The sequence below is a fragment of the Phocoena phocoena genome, chromosome 4 (assembly GCF_963924675.1).
Source record: "Phocoena phocoena chromosome 4, mPhoPho1.1, whole genome shotgun sequence".
Lineage (NCBI taxonomy): Eukaryota > Metazoa > Chordata > Mammalia > Artiodactyla > Phocoenidae > Phocoena > Phocoena phocoena.
In genome coordinates, this window is record NC_089222.1 from 128701470 (window position 1) to 128714119 (window position 12650).

The window sequence follows — 12650 nt, forward strand, 5'->3', positions numbered from 1 at the left end:
TTCATGTCTCTATCTTATTTTATATACTAGAATAATATTCTCGCATCAGATTCCAACACAAATAAAAAGGCAAGAAAAAATGAGAACATCAGCAAAATAATCCTGTATTGCATCGAAACTTCTTTCCTCTGTTCATGAATATTTTGCCATGCAGGTAAATAACACAAAAGGAACAACTAAACATTAGGGCCTCCTGGCATATAATGTATAGAGATGAGTTTCCTGACATATAATGTGTAAAGATGAGTTTCAGTGTTACAATTTGGAAGCTTTAAATAGTGTTCTGTCCCCGAACAAAACTTTAAAGAATTCCCTTGTGGTTCAAAGTAATGTCTAATCAATGCTTCTAACATTTGTCGCAGTCTCATTTTGATTTCTTTATCTGCTTTCACTCCTTATGTCCTACCTGTTCTTGCTCCAAATCAGACCAGCACATCACAAAGACAGCACAGGGCTTTGTGCTGGGAAATTCCAGGTTTCCTAGTGAGGACTCGAAGTCCTATGTACTTGGTGAGTCCCTGAAACTCAAAGCAGTGTTAATTTTGGTCAATGTCTGTGGTGGACAGGAAGCCAGTAGCGAGGTTGGACAATGGTACCATGCTTGCCATGGAAGAGCATGCTGAAGTGACATGGAAATGTGAAGTGTTGTGAGGACATGAATAAGGACCTGATCCCTTTGAATCAATAGGTGAAATGATGTTGTTAACAGCACTGGCAGGTCATTTTACTTCTAGTCATGAATTATTGATCTCTTCCTATAAAAATGCAACAGGGCAGGTGACCACAAATTTTCTAAGTAGTTTTGGCATCATCAGCTTCTGGTCACCTCTCTGTGTATGTGTTTTCTTCCACAGGTAAATAACCTAACTCCAGCTGTTCTGGTGTGTCAACTCTTCCAACAAGCTTGGTTCTTAGCTCTGATTTGACTGCATGCAATCCAACCACTGTCTCCAACATAATATTTAGTTTGACTCCTCATTTCCTAGGTCCATAGTACACATCATAGATTCTTGTGTCATTTCAATATATTTTTATTCAATTAAGCAAGCATTGAATCAACACTCATCTTGGGTCAGTTGGACAAAAGATGATGCAGTATTTGAAAGCATTTACAAAATATACACGGTACTATTTTATGTGTAAAGAATTTTATGTGTAAAGAATTATCATTTTACTATCATTTATCAATTTACTAAATAAATTATCATTTATCTAGTAACTTGAGGTTTTAGAAGTATCTTGAGGTACTTAGAACATGGTAGGCATTAGCATTATCTAGGATCAGGATGTAATATGCTGATCATCTTCTCAAGTCTTCTTACATCTTTGATCAACATTTAGGGAAGTTAACAATAAATGATTATAGGTTGAGCCAAGATGTAAAATTGCGGTTTAAAGAATGGAAATGTGACCATTTTCAAAGCATTTTTACTTGGAAGTCATTATTTTTCTGTCTGGCTGCTTTTTTTTCCTTCTAATTTTCCTATTGCTACTAAATTACTTACCTTAGTTCAGAGTAATGCTGTCAACTGATAAAAAATGCACAACGTGAGAGTTGCGAGTTAAGTTTTATTTGGGGCCAAATGAGGACTCTAGCCCAGGAGACAGCATCTCAGTTAGCTCTGAGAAACTGCTCCAAAGAGGTAGGGGGGAAGGTCAGTATCTATGTGATTTTGGTGAAGGGGGAGTATATGTAATTGAGCACATTTTTTTGTGGAAGGTTTCTGCTAGTCTCGGGAAGGTTACTGCTAGATAAGAGGAGTGGACATCACCATGAAGGATGTTAGTGCTTTTCTAAATATGAGGAGATGCAAGAATTGGGCTCATAAAATCTTCTCCTGAAAATATCTATCTGAAGACCTGTTCTGCCAGTTTCTCCCAGAGTGCAGAGTGCCTCATTTCTGCTCTCCACCTGAACTCCTTTCAGGGGGTGTTGAAGGTCAGCAGCTGCAGCAGCACATGATTTAATCCTTGTAGAGATAGATGGCAAGTGCCAATTTGTAGTTGACAGTACTTTCGTACTTTTTGCAAAGGTAATAAGAAAGATACAGAGACATTGAATTTAAAAAAAAAAATGAAAGGGCATGGTGTGGGAACAAAAACTAAAAAGGTGAACACAATTGGGGCCTGGGGACTTTGTGGAAGAAAGGAAGTCTAGACCCCATTTTGTTTGATGTTTTGAGTAAAGCTTTATCATTGTGTACTTCTTAATTCATCTGGATAAGTCTAGTTAGTACTCGAATTCAGTTCATTGTAATCTCATTTTCGTTTTGTGACTTTTAACACTTACATTAACAATAGATTTATCAATGTGTTGGTGTCATTTGTGGACACGAATTTTATGGAATGATTTACATGGACGTAAATTTGGCTTTAACTTCTAAAGTCTTTAATTCTCTCAGATACACACATATTCACATTCAATTTAGGGAAAACAATATTTTTAAAGTTTTGTCACCGGAGGTCACAAGAGTTAAGCAATCATTCTTTCCCAACTTTTCCTTCTCATATTCTTTCTGTTTTACTCAGTGTGCCTCTGTCTCTCTTTAGTTTTACTCACGAGTTGATTTTGTTGGTATATTCAGTTTGCCGTTCATGAAATGTGACTGGAAGTGAAGTTTCATTAGAAGTTTAACACAAACATGACTGGTTTATTTCAGTGTAAGCCCATCAATGAAAGGTGGAAAAAGTTCCAAAAAAATCTATTTGCTGGAAAATTTGCTAATAAGCTTTTCGTTACTCAAAGTCTTGCTCACAATGTGGGATTTGGGGGTGGGAGCCTGGGTGGAAAGAAGACAAAATATAATAAACACAACAGAAACTCACTGGCATCAAACTGATTGGAGTGCATTGGGAAAACAGCTTATGAGAGAACTATGAAAACAGGCTTTGTACTTTGTAAAGTGGAGCGTTTCCGAGATGCCGATTATAAAGATTGGAACTAATAGCAGTGCCCCAAAGTGAGGTTTCTGTTTCAGGCCTGTGTACGCACATTTTATTCTTCATTCATAAAGAAATCTTAGTTTGCAAACAGGATGTATACCAGACCCCTCAAGGATCTAAGAATTTCGTCTACATAGAGAATTAATGTAAACACATGCCTTTCTTTTAGAGTGAGAAAAAGTTAAGCTAAAATGAAACAAATGGCATTTAGCTTATCTGACGTTTTACAATTAAAAGGAAAAAATGTATGAATGGAGAATCAGATTTTTTATTAAAAACATATTTTAGAATGTTTTCTTTTGGGGGGACAGATTTATTTGCTTCCATTGGTTGACTCCACTGTGAATTTAAATAAGTTTTTGGTGTGTTCTTGGTTTATTTGACTTTTGATTTTAAAAGGCAAAGGATAAATTTCAGTCTCTAAATTTGGAAGAATGTCTTTGGAGTGAGGTCCTTCCAGTTTCCTGGAGGAAGTGGCAATTAACTTGGCCCTTAGGGAAAGGGCATAATTTCAATAACAAAAGGATGGGGTAGAGTTGTTCCAGACAGAGAGGATGGTATCTTTGAATGCAAGGATATGGGTAGAGGTCCAAATCATTTTAGATGAGTGAGGTGGCTTTATGGTGCAGGACAAAGGCAAAGGGGGAAAAAAAAGTGTGAAAATTAGTCTTATACATGGCCTGGAATGCCAGGACTAAGTTTTATTTGGATAATTGGCACTTAGTAGATATGAACAGTTTTAAGTATATCGCTCCATGAAGAGAAAGTGGGTAAGCTAGAAAGGAGAAATGAAGAAAGACCAAAAGTTTACGAAGCTATTCCTCTGTGCTATATATTATATAGGAATGTCAAGTTTTCCATTATGCAAAAAAGGGAAACTAGGGCTCAGGGATGTTGGAAACTTACTGAGATCTGTAGGTTGAGCATTTGGAACCAGTGTTGTTGAAAGAACAGAGCCTAAAGTTCATCAGTGACAAGATGCAAGAGATGCTTCAGATCCTGTGATCTGGCATAAGGCATAGAGAAGGGGGCAGGGATACTAGTTGGGAGCCTCTAGCCTGAAACTAAGTAGATATCATACATTAAATCTAATGGTACAGAATGGAAGGCAGACACAAGAATTCTAGTTGTATTCTATTTTTTTCTGATTATCAAAGTTAATAGGATTTTAGGGTTAGCACTCTAGACATGCTTAATATACCTCATCTTAACTTCCCATGAAAATGCCCATAATGATACCCAGAGTGGCAGTAGCACTATAAATTAAACACAAGAAGAGAACAAGGGCAGAATTTTCTCTAATTGCATCTCTGGTGTAGTGGATTTGAAAAGCTTGGTCTTAGGCTATGTATGCTAGGTTCCAATCTCTGAACTCGGACAAGAGAGAAGCCACCAGAGCAAGCAGGTGCATTAACTTCTGAATTGTTAAGTGTACTCAGATCCAAACTAATTAAATCCAGAGCCCAGTTCTTTTCTTACTTCTTCTATATGCATCTGTTTCTCTCTTGACATTCATTCAGAGATTAGTAGTCTCAGCACACAAGAGGCCAGGAAGTAGAGGAAGCTAGAGGCAGGCAGAGATGAGAAGTGGAGCACCCTGAAGATTGGAGAAGGGTTGTGAACTGCATCTGATTCTCACATTGTCATAGCAACCTACACTCAGTGCTGAAGAAGATGCAAACTCACCAGGTGCCCACCAGATAAATCCCTGCCATATGCCACAAGATGAACAAGGCTTGTTCTTCCTTTTCTTGGCTTTTAGGTTCAGAGAGACAAACTCCCGAAATTCAAATGGTTTATGGAAAGGGCTGGTGTTGGTCGTCCTCTTCATTGCCAAAATCATGTATGGATAGTCGTCAAACGTGAGTATCTAAAAACAAAACTAACCAAATCATGCAGCCTATGATAAGAAGATACAGAATTAGGACTGAGAACACTGCCACAAAGATGTGCAGAAATACTTTGCTTCCCTGGATGCATGATAAATCTCCTGAGGAGATTTAAAAAAAAAACACCAATACCTGGACCTCAGTCCCAGAGCTTCTGATTTAATTGGTGTGGAGCTAGGCCTGAGCATTTGGTATTTTAAAAAGTGCTTCCAGGTGACTGTAGCAGCTGAGATTGAGAACCACCAAGTTAGAGCAAGAACGTCTCTCCACAAATAATTTCCTTTCACTTAGTCTTGGTCTCCTTATCTGGTAGAAGAGAAATCTTCAATAAGGCAACGAATCATTGTGTTTCTCCTTCCTTCCTGGAAATGCTGTTACTTTCCTGTAATGTTTATATTGTAAAATCCTCCAAGGAAATACATATCCTTGTGACAGCCAAACAGCAAATGAGATAAACAAAAATTGCTTCTAATTGACGATTATTTCTTTGTGTCTTTTTTACTTTAGAATGTATTGTCATTCCAAGATTGGTTGAGTTCAGACTGATACAAAGCATTACTAATAAGGACAAGGACTTTGAACTGGGTCCAGTGTACAGGGAATCCTATTGGACTTTGCTTATATCCACAGATCCAAACAGCTACCTGAAGACCTGGCATTACCACCAAAAAGAGAAGTGAGAGTGTAAGCCTGGACCACTTTCTCCTAAACTCCCTAGCCCTCAGGTGCTTCATCTATATGATGAAGAGGGTGGATGATATGATTTAAAGTTCCCTTAATCCTCTAAACTGTACATTATATTATTATTCCTATTATTCAATACCAGGATTTCATTAGCATTGAGGACAATAAAAAAAAACAAAAAACATATTTTACTAACTTTTTAGCAGTTATTTTAGATGTCATGGAGATTCCATCTCAGAACCAGGTCTCTGATGAGGTGAGTGAAGAATTTGTCAGCAACCCCAAACTTAAGGAGGGGGTGGGGTGTCATAAAAGATTCAATAATCAAGAAAAAGAATATCTAGTATTACATTAAAAAAATCAGAATGAATGCAAAAGACCCATGAGAACAAAGCATCGACAATCTATATAAAGCCATTGCATTTAAAAATTTAGATTTAATATTATAAATGAATGTCTATAGTGTTTGTCCAAACTAATTTCAAATATACACTCATGCAATCATTCAGACAATAAGCTGGCAGTGATTGCAAATATAACGGTTTGAAAACATGGGTTTTGCCTTCAAAGGACTTATAATTCAATGAGGGGTTGTAAAATCAGTGAGGTAGGGAAAGAAGCAAAAATAGAAGAGTATAATAATATAGGGACCCATAATGTGGGCATTTAGAAGACATGGTAACTGATTTTGACTGGGAGTGTGTGTGTGTGTGCACGTTTGTGTGTGTGTGTGTGTGTGTGTGTGTGTAGTAGTAGTAGTAGTAGATCTGTACAGTCTTCATGAAAAATACGACTTTTAACTGCAAAGGGTTTTGTTGGGAGGCATGATGGAAAAGCAACCAGGCTGAAAGAACAACATGGCAAAAGGACAGAGACTTGGGCACACAAAGAAAATTCAAGAAAAAAGGCAGGTTTTGTGGCAGAATTATAAGTGTGTATGATCAGATATGATAGTTGGACGTGTGGCTGGAAAAGTTGGTTGGATTTGGAATGCTATGAGTAGCCATCATCTGCTGGATTCCAGAGTCAGGCTCTCTAGGGTGAAGAACTGAGCTGTAAATACTCTTCAAAGTGCGGAATCCCCACAAATGAGAACCCACTGTGTTACTAAATGCAACAGTGTTTTGGAGGTTTGTAGCTCTGACCTAGTAAATTTAGCCAAGAAGATTTAGTTAGACATCCAGGAAAAACATGCTGCCTCCAGAATTTAGCTTTGAACTGACAAAAAGGAATTATTCACTCTCTGATCTCTGTCACGTGCACAGGGAGTCAGAACCAAGGTAACACATTTTTATTTTTTTAATTTTTAATTTTTTTTTAATTTAATTTAATTTATTTTTTATACAGCAGGTTCTTATTAATTATCTATTTTATACATATTAGTGTATATATGTCAATCCCAATCTCCCAATTCATCCCATGCCCCACCACTTCTCCTCTTGGTGTCAATACGTTTGTTCTCTACATCTGTGTCTCTATTCCTGCCTTGCAAACCGGTTCAACTGTACCATTTTTCTAGATTCCACATATATACATTAATATATGATATTTGTTTCTCTCTTTCTGACTTACTTCAGAGATGGTCCTCAGTTTTGATGGCTTGTGTGTGTTAACATACCAGTCATAGCGTATCACATTTTGCCTTGAGCCAAGACTGACTCTTATGATTGAAAATCATTTCTATGTGAGAAAAACAAAGCACATCAAAGTGCAATCATTTTTAAAATTGTACACTTGCTTCTAAAGATGGAGTGTCTTTGGCCTTGACTTGAAAGCTGTGGTGTTGAGTCTTTTAGGAGGTGGAAGGTAATGACTTGGAACAACAGAAATAAACAAGAACCTCAGGAATCCTTCTGGTTTGGCAGGATGGGACCCAGTGGCAAGTACACTGTATATATCTAAAAATGAATAATAACTTCATGAAAATGTAAGAAGAATTTCATAGTGTGTCCTCCCCTAATCTTACCTGCTCTTAACAACAATGTTTGTGAACTTCCCTCTCTCTCTCTCATTCTTCCTAATCTCTCAGATATTGTGCATTGTGGCTCATTTTTGGTTTTAACCATATTTCTAGCTATTGTGATATTGGTGATTTCCTTTCTAAGTTAGGAAACTGTGGTTGAAAAAAAGAAATAAAACTTTTTAAAAGAACTTTTTTAAATTTAATTTTTATTTTATATTGGAGTAGAGTTGATTTACAATATTGTGTTAGTTTCAGGTGTACAGCAAAGTGATTCAGTTATACGTATACATATATCCATTTTTTCAGATTCTATTCCCGTACAGGTTATTACAGAATATTGAGTAGAGTTCCCTGTGCTATACAGAAGGTCCTTGTTGATTATCTATTTTATATATAGTAGTGTGTATATGTTAATTCCAAACTCCTAATGGATACTTCCCCCCTCACCTATCCCCTTTGGTAACCATAAGTTTGTTTTTGAAGTCTGTGAGTCTGTTTCTGTTTTTTAAATAAGTTGATTTGCATCTTTTTTTTAGATTCCACAGATAAGTGGTATCATATGATATTTGTCTTTCTCTGTCCAACTTAGTTCACTTAGTATGATTTAAAAAAAAAAAACACGTTTTTTTCCCTCTATGGTCAATTAGAATATCATTTGGGCTATTTTGAATGACCACGTTTGAGAATGTGTATTTTGGCATGAATCTTCATATATAAGCCTTTATCTAACTCTTATTCTTAAACAAAAAACCAATATCTATAGCTAGTGACTCATGGAAAACTGAATTCGGATTGTCTGTTGTACTACCATGTTTTTGCATTTCCTAGAGTTTTTGTATTTCTAAAATTCCCTAGAAACTAAAACATGCTCATTTATAGCAGTTATTGTTTAAATATATATGTTATTTGCACCTAAAATAAAACATTGTTTAAAAATGCCCTTGAAGGAACAAAACTTTCATTCTTCTCAATTCTTTTCACTTGGCTATATGGGAAACATTCCACTTAGCTCATTCAGAAAATGTGCAAACCTGGCTTTGGGCACAATACTCATTTTCTGAAATGGATGGACCAGGGCTAGTTTCCTCACATTTCTTACAATCGGTTGCATGTGGCTGGATGTCAGACTAAGGGTGATTTATAGTAATTGCCTGTCATCAGTCTATGCCATGCTTACCTGCATAATCCACCAATTGTCCCACAAATGCCCAGAGCTCATAACCTATCTAAGGTTATTTGGTTCTTTTATGAAGAAACACACACAAAATGCCAATGTTCCAAAATGAAGCACTGGCTCCCAGCTGCTGCTGCTCCAGCTTTCATAGCACTAGGGAGAAAAGAGTCACAGACATGTTGACTCACATCTAGTTAGAAAGTAAGAAGTAGTTTCTTGAGAATATGTATCCCACAGGCAAAGCAGGGTGGGAGTCATCTACTATGGTGGTATCTCTCAACCTCAACACCATCGACATTTTATTATTATTATTATTATTTTTTTTTTTTTTGCGGTACGCGGGCTTCTCTCTGTTGTGGCCTCTCCCGTTGCGGAGCACAGGCTCCGGACGCGCAGGCTCAGCGGCCATGGCTCACGGGCCCAGCCGCTCCGCGGCATGTGGGATCTTCCCGGAACCGGGGCACGAACCCACGTCCCCTGCATCGGCAGGCGGACTCTCAACCACTGCGCCACCAGGGAAGCCCCCATCGACATTTTAGATGGGATAATTCCTTGTTATGGGGGGGGTTGGTCTGTACTTTGAAGCATCTCTTGATTCTACCCATTAGATGCCAGTAGCATCTTGGCCCCTGCACTGTGACAATCAACAATATCCCCCAGCATTGTCAAATATCCCCCTGGAGGAAGGGGTGGATTTCCCCTTAATAAGAACTACTGTACTAGGGAAAAGTAAAACTAGGCTTTTATAACTGGCCAACATTGTGTCATGAAGTATACAGTAGTCTATAGGATGAAAGGGAATAATAAGATAATATTTATTGAACATACTTACAAGTTTTATATATATATATATATATATATATATATATATATATATATGTGTGTGTGTGTGTGTATAATACACATACATATTTATATATCCCCAAAGCATATACCGACAGTTCTGGAAAAAGTCATTGGGGGAGGGTAATGGTAAAAATAAACCTCTACAGTTATGGTACTTCTAGAGCACCTGTGTTTGGAAGAAAAATTAGAGTGTGAGATTGGTAGAAACTTTTGCCTACATTGGTCTTTACTTTGACCAATTCATTGGTTTTAATTCTATTCTTCTTGTTATGTAAAATAATTGTAATTTTTCTTCCCCATGATAGCCCATCAACTATTTGAAAACATATACTATTTTGTTCTAAAGTCCCTTTCCAACATTTTTTCTAACTATACAAAATAGGACATAGTTTTTTGTTTTTTTAAAAAAATAAATTTATTTATTTATTTATTTTTGGCTGTGTTGGGTCTTCATTTCTGTGAGAGGGCTTTCTCTAGTTGCGGCGAGCAGGGGCCGCTCTTCATCACGGTGCGCGGGCCTCTCACTATGGCGGCTTCTCTTGTTGTGGAGCACAGGCTCCAGATGCGCAGGCTCAGTCGTTGTGGCTCATGGGCCCAGTTGCTCCGCGGCATGTGGGATCTTCCCAGACCAGGGTTCGAACCCGTGTCCCCTGCATTGGCAGGCAGATTTTCAACCACTGTGCCACCAGGGAAGCCCTAGGACATAGTTTTAAGTTCCTTCAGTTTTCCAACTTCTTTCTCCTAAAGGAGCTTTAGTCTGTTTATATTATTTTTAAATTAGTATTCCCAGGATTGAAATGGGAACTTGAGTCAATGAGAAATGCTTTTGTCTCAGCAAACAGAAAATTCAGTAAGGATTTAAATCAAAAAAATGTTCTCACAAAACAAGTATTCCAAAGATAGTTGATTGTTGGCTTTGGTTCAGCTTCTCAATGACCTAGTCTTGTCTGCCCTACAATTGTTAACATAGAGCAAGGAGGGAGGGTGGCATACGTTAACATTAACAGTGTCTGCAACATGCAGAATAGGAGGACAATCATTGTATGTAACTGTATTAACACACTTCAACAGTCTTAATTGCTCTTCCGCAACTATATTTCACGATTGACACTGTATTTAACTGTATCAGAGAAACTGTGACACTGCAATACAATTTCTTTGTCACCTATATGCACCTTGGCTTTAGGTCCTTGAGGAATTGTGAATTATTTACTATTGCACCCTGATATCATTACAAGCTATATTATTTAAGTGATCAGTAAATATTTTTTAAAACTTATCAGTGTATACCAAATATATTCTAATCTTAACAGCAAAATTTTCACTCGCAAGAAGTTGTTTATTAGAACATTTCTATTTATGACATATTTATTTTTCTTTCTGTTGCATTGGATTTCTTGTTTAGCTTCAAAGGTCCATGAATTCTCTAGAAATTGTACATAATATTTTGTGTGCACAAACCATAATTTTAATCAGAGTCTTAAAGTAGTATTTGTCTCAAGAGATTTAAACTTCTTATACAATATAGGTTAGAAAAAAAAAGATAAATGGAAGATCAAAAGAAAATTACTCTGAGAGAAGAATTATTTTCAGGAAAATAGAACAACTAGAAAGGGCCTATTTTGGAGAGATATCTGTCTTCCTATAACCCCAAAGTAAAAAAAAAAAAATTGCATCTGCAATGGTAGTCATAGATTTCATGTCAAACTCTGTCTCCGGGCTCACATACTGGAGTCTTGTCTATGTCAAAATCCAAAGAAGGTTTAGGACTCCATCTCTTCTGGATTATAAGAATAAAAATAGTGGGCTCCAGAAATATTCCACCAATATTGAAACAGTTTTTTTCTTTCATTAGGAGAAAGATGCAACATACAAGCTGTGATTTCTATAAACTCCTGACCCCTTTTCAGCAGTAGATGCCTTTTAAAGTCTGTGTTGATTGGTTCATATTGATTCATCCATAGTCTCTGACTAGCCTTCTGTAGGACCAATGGCAGAGGAACTGATAGGATTAGGAGTGAGGTCTATCACTTTAAAGGAGCTAGAACTTGATGGCAGCTGCATTAAATAGAGCCAAATTAAGGTGTTATACACATTTCCTAAACAGCACATTTCCTAAGTCTTCATCCTCCTAATTAGAAGGACTTTACTTCCTTATGAAATGACCTGCAGATGATTGAATGATTTATTATTCTATTGTATACATCTGGCTTAATATATTTTAGAAACTAAAGATTTATTTATTCAATTCCGAATGTACAGCTGATATTCAAAACTTTCTTTGAAATATTAAATTTGAGACCTCCTTAAGTCAGACACTCGTGGTCCACAGAATGACAACTTTTTAGACACATTGAAATGTTTTTTCAGGGAAAAGCAAGCAGAGTGGGAAAACAGCAATAACAAAAACAAAGCAGAACAAAACAAAACAAAACAATAAAAATCAATTCATCTTCCCCAACCAACCAGAAAGATTCCCCAGAGTTAGGGCTGGTACACCAAGTTAATTACAAGACTGTGTGACTTATTGTCTGTAAGTCACTGATTTTGTACTCAAGTGAATATAAAGGGTAATGATTTCCACTTAATTGTTAACTACTATGCCTTTGTAATTCTAAACATTGCTGTTTCTGAAATGAAAAATTCCATATATTTGTGTGTATAAATGACATGTTTGCACAGAAGAATTAACTTTAAAATGTTGATAAGTACAAAGAACAGCATATCGTATAATCTTTCAACTTTGGATGAATCAAGGAAGGATCCATGAATGTTGTTGAATCACGCATTGTGAAATTTTTAATTAGTTGTGTTAAAAAAGAATGTTCTGGGACTTCAAAGTCTTTGCCTTAAGAAACCTTGTAGATTCCACCTGCTTCTCTCTAAACACCTACTCTTGGACCCCTGAGCCACCTCATTAGAAGACTGACCACAACCTGCTGAAAAGACCATGGGGAAAGGCCTGAGACTACAAAAAAAGGAGGGTCCCAGCTGAGCCTGACCTTCTCATTGTCCTTGCCAAGATACCAGGCATGTGAGTGAACCTATCTTGGACCCTCCAGTCCAGTCCAGCTACCAGATGAATCTCATCACATGACCCCAGTTGAGGTGTATCTCCCAACTGAGCCCTGAGTCACAAGATCATGAGGTT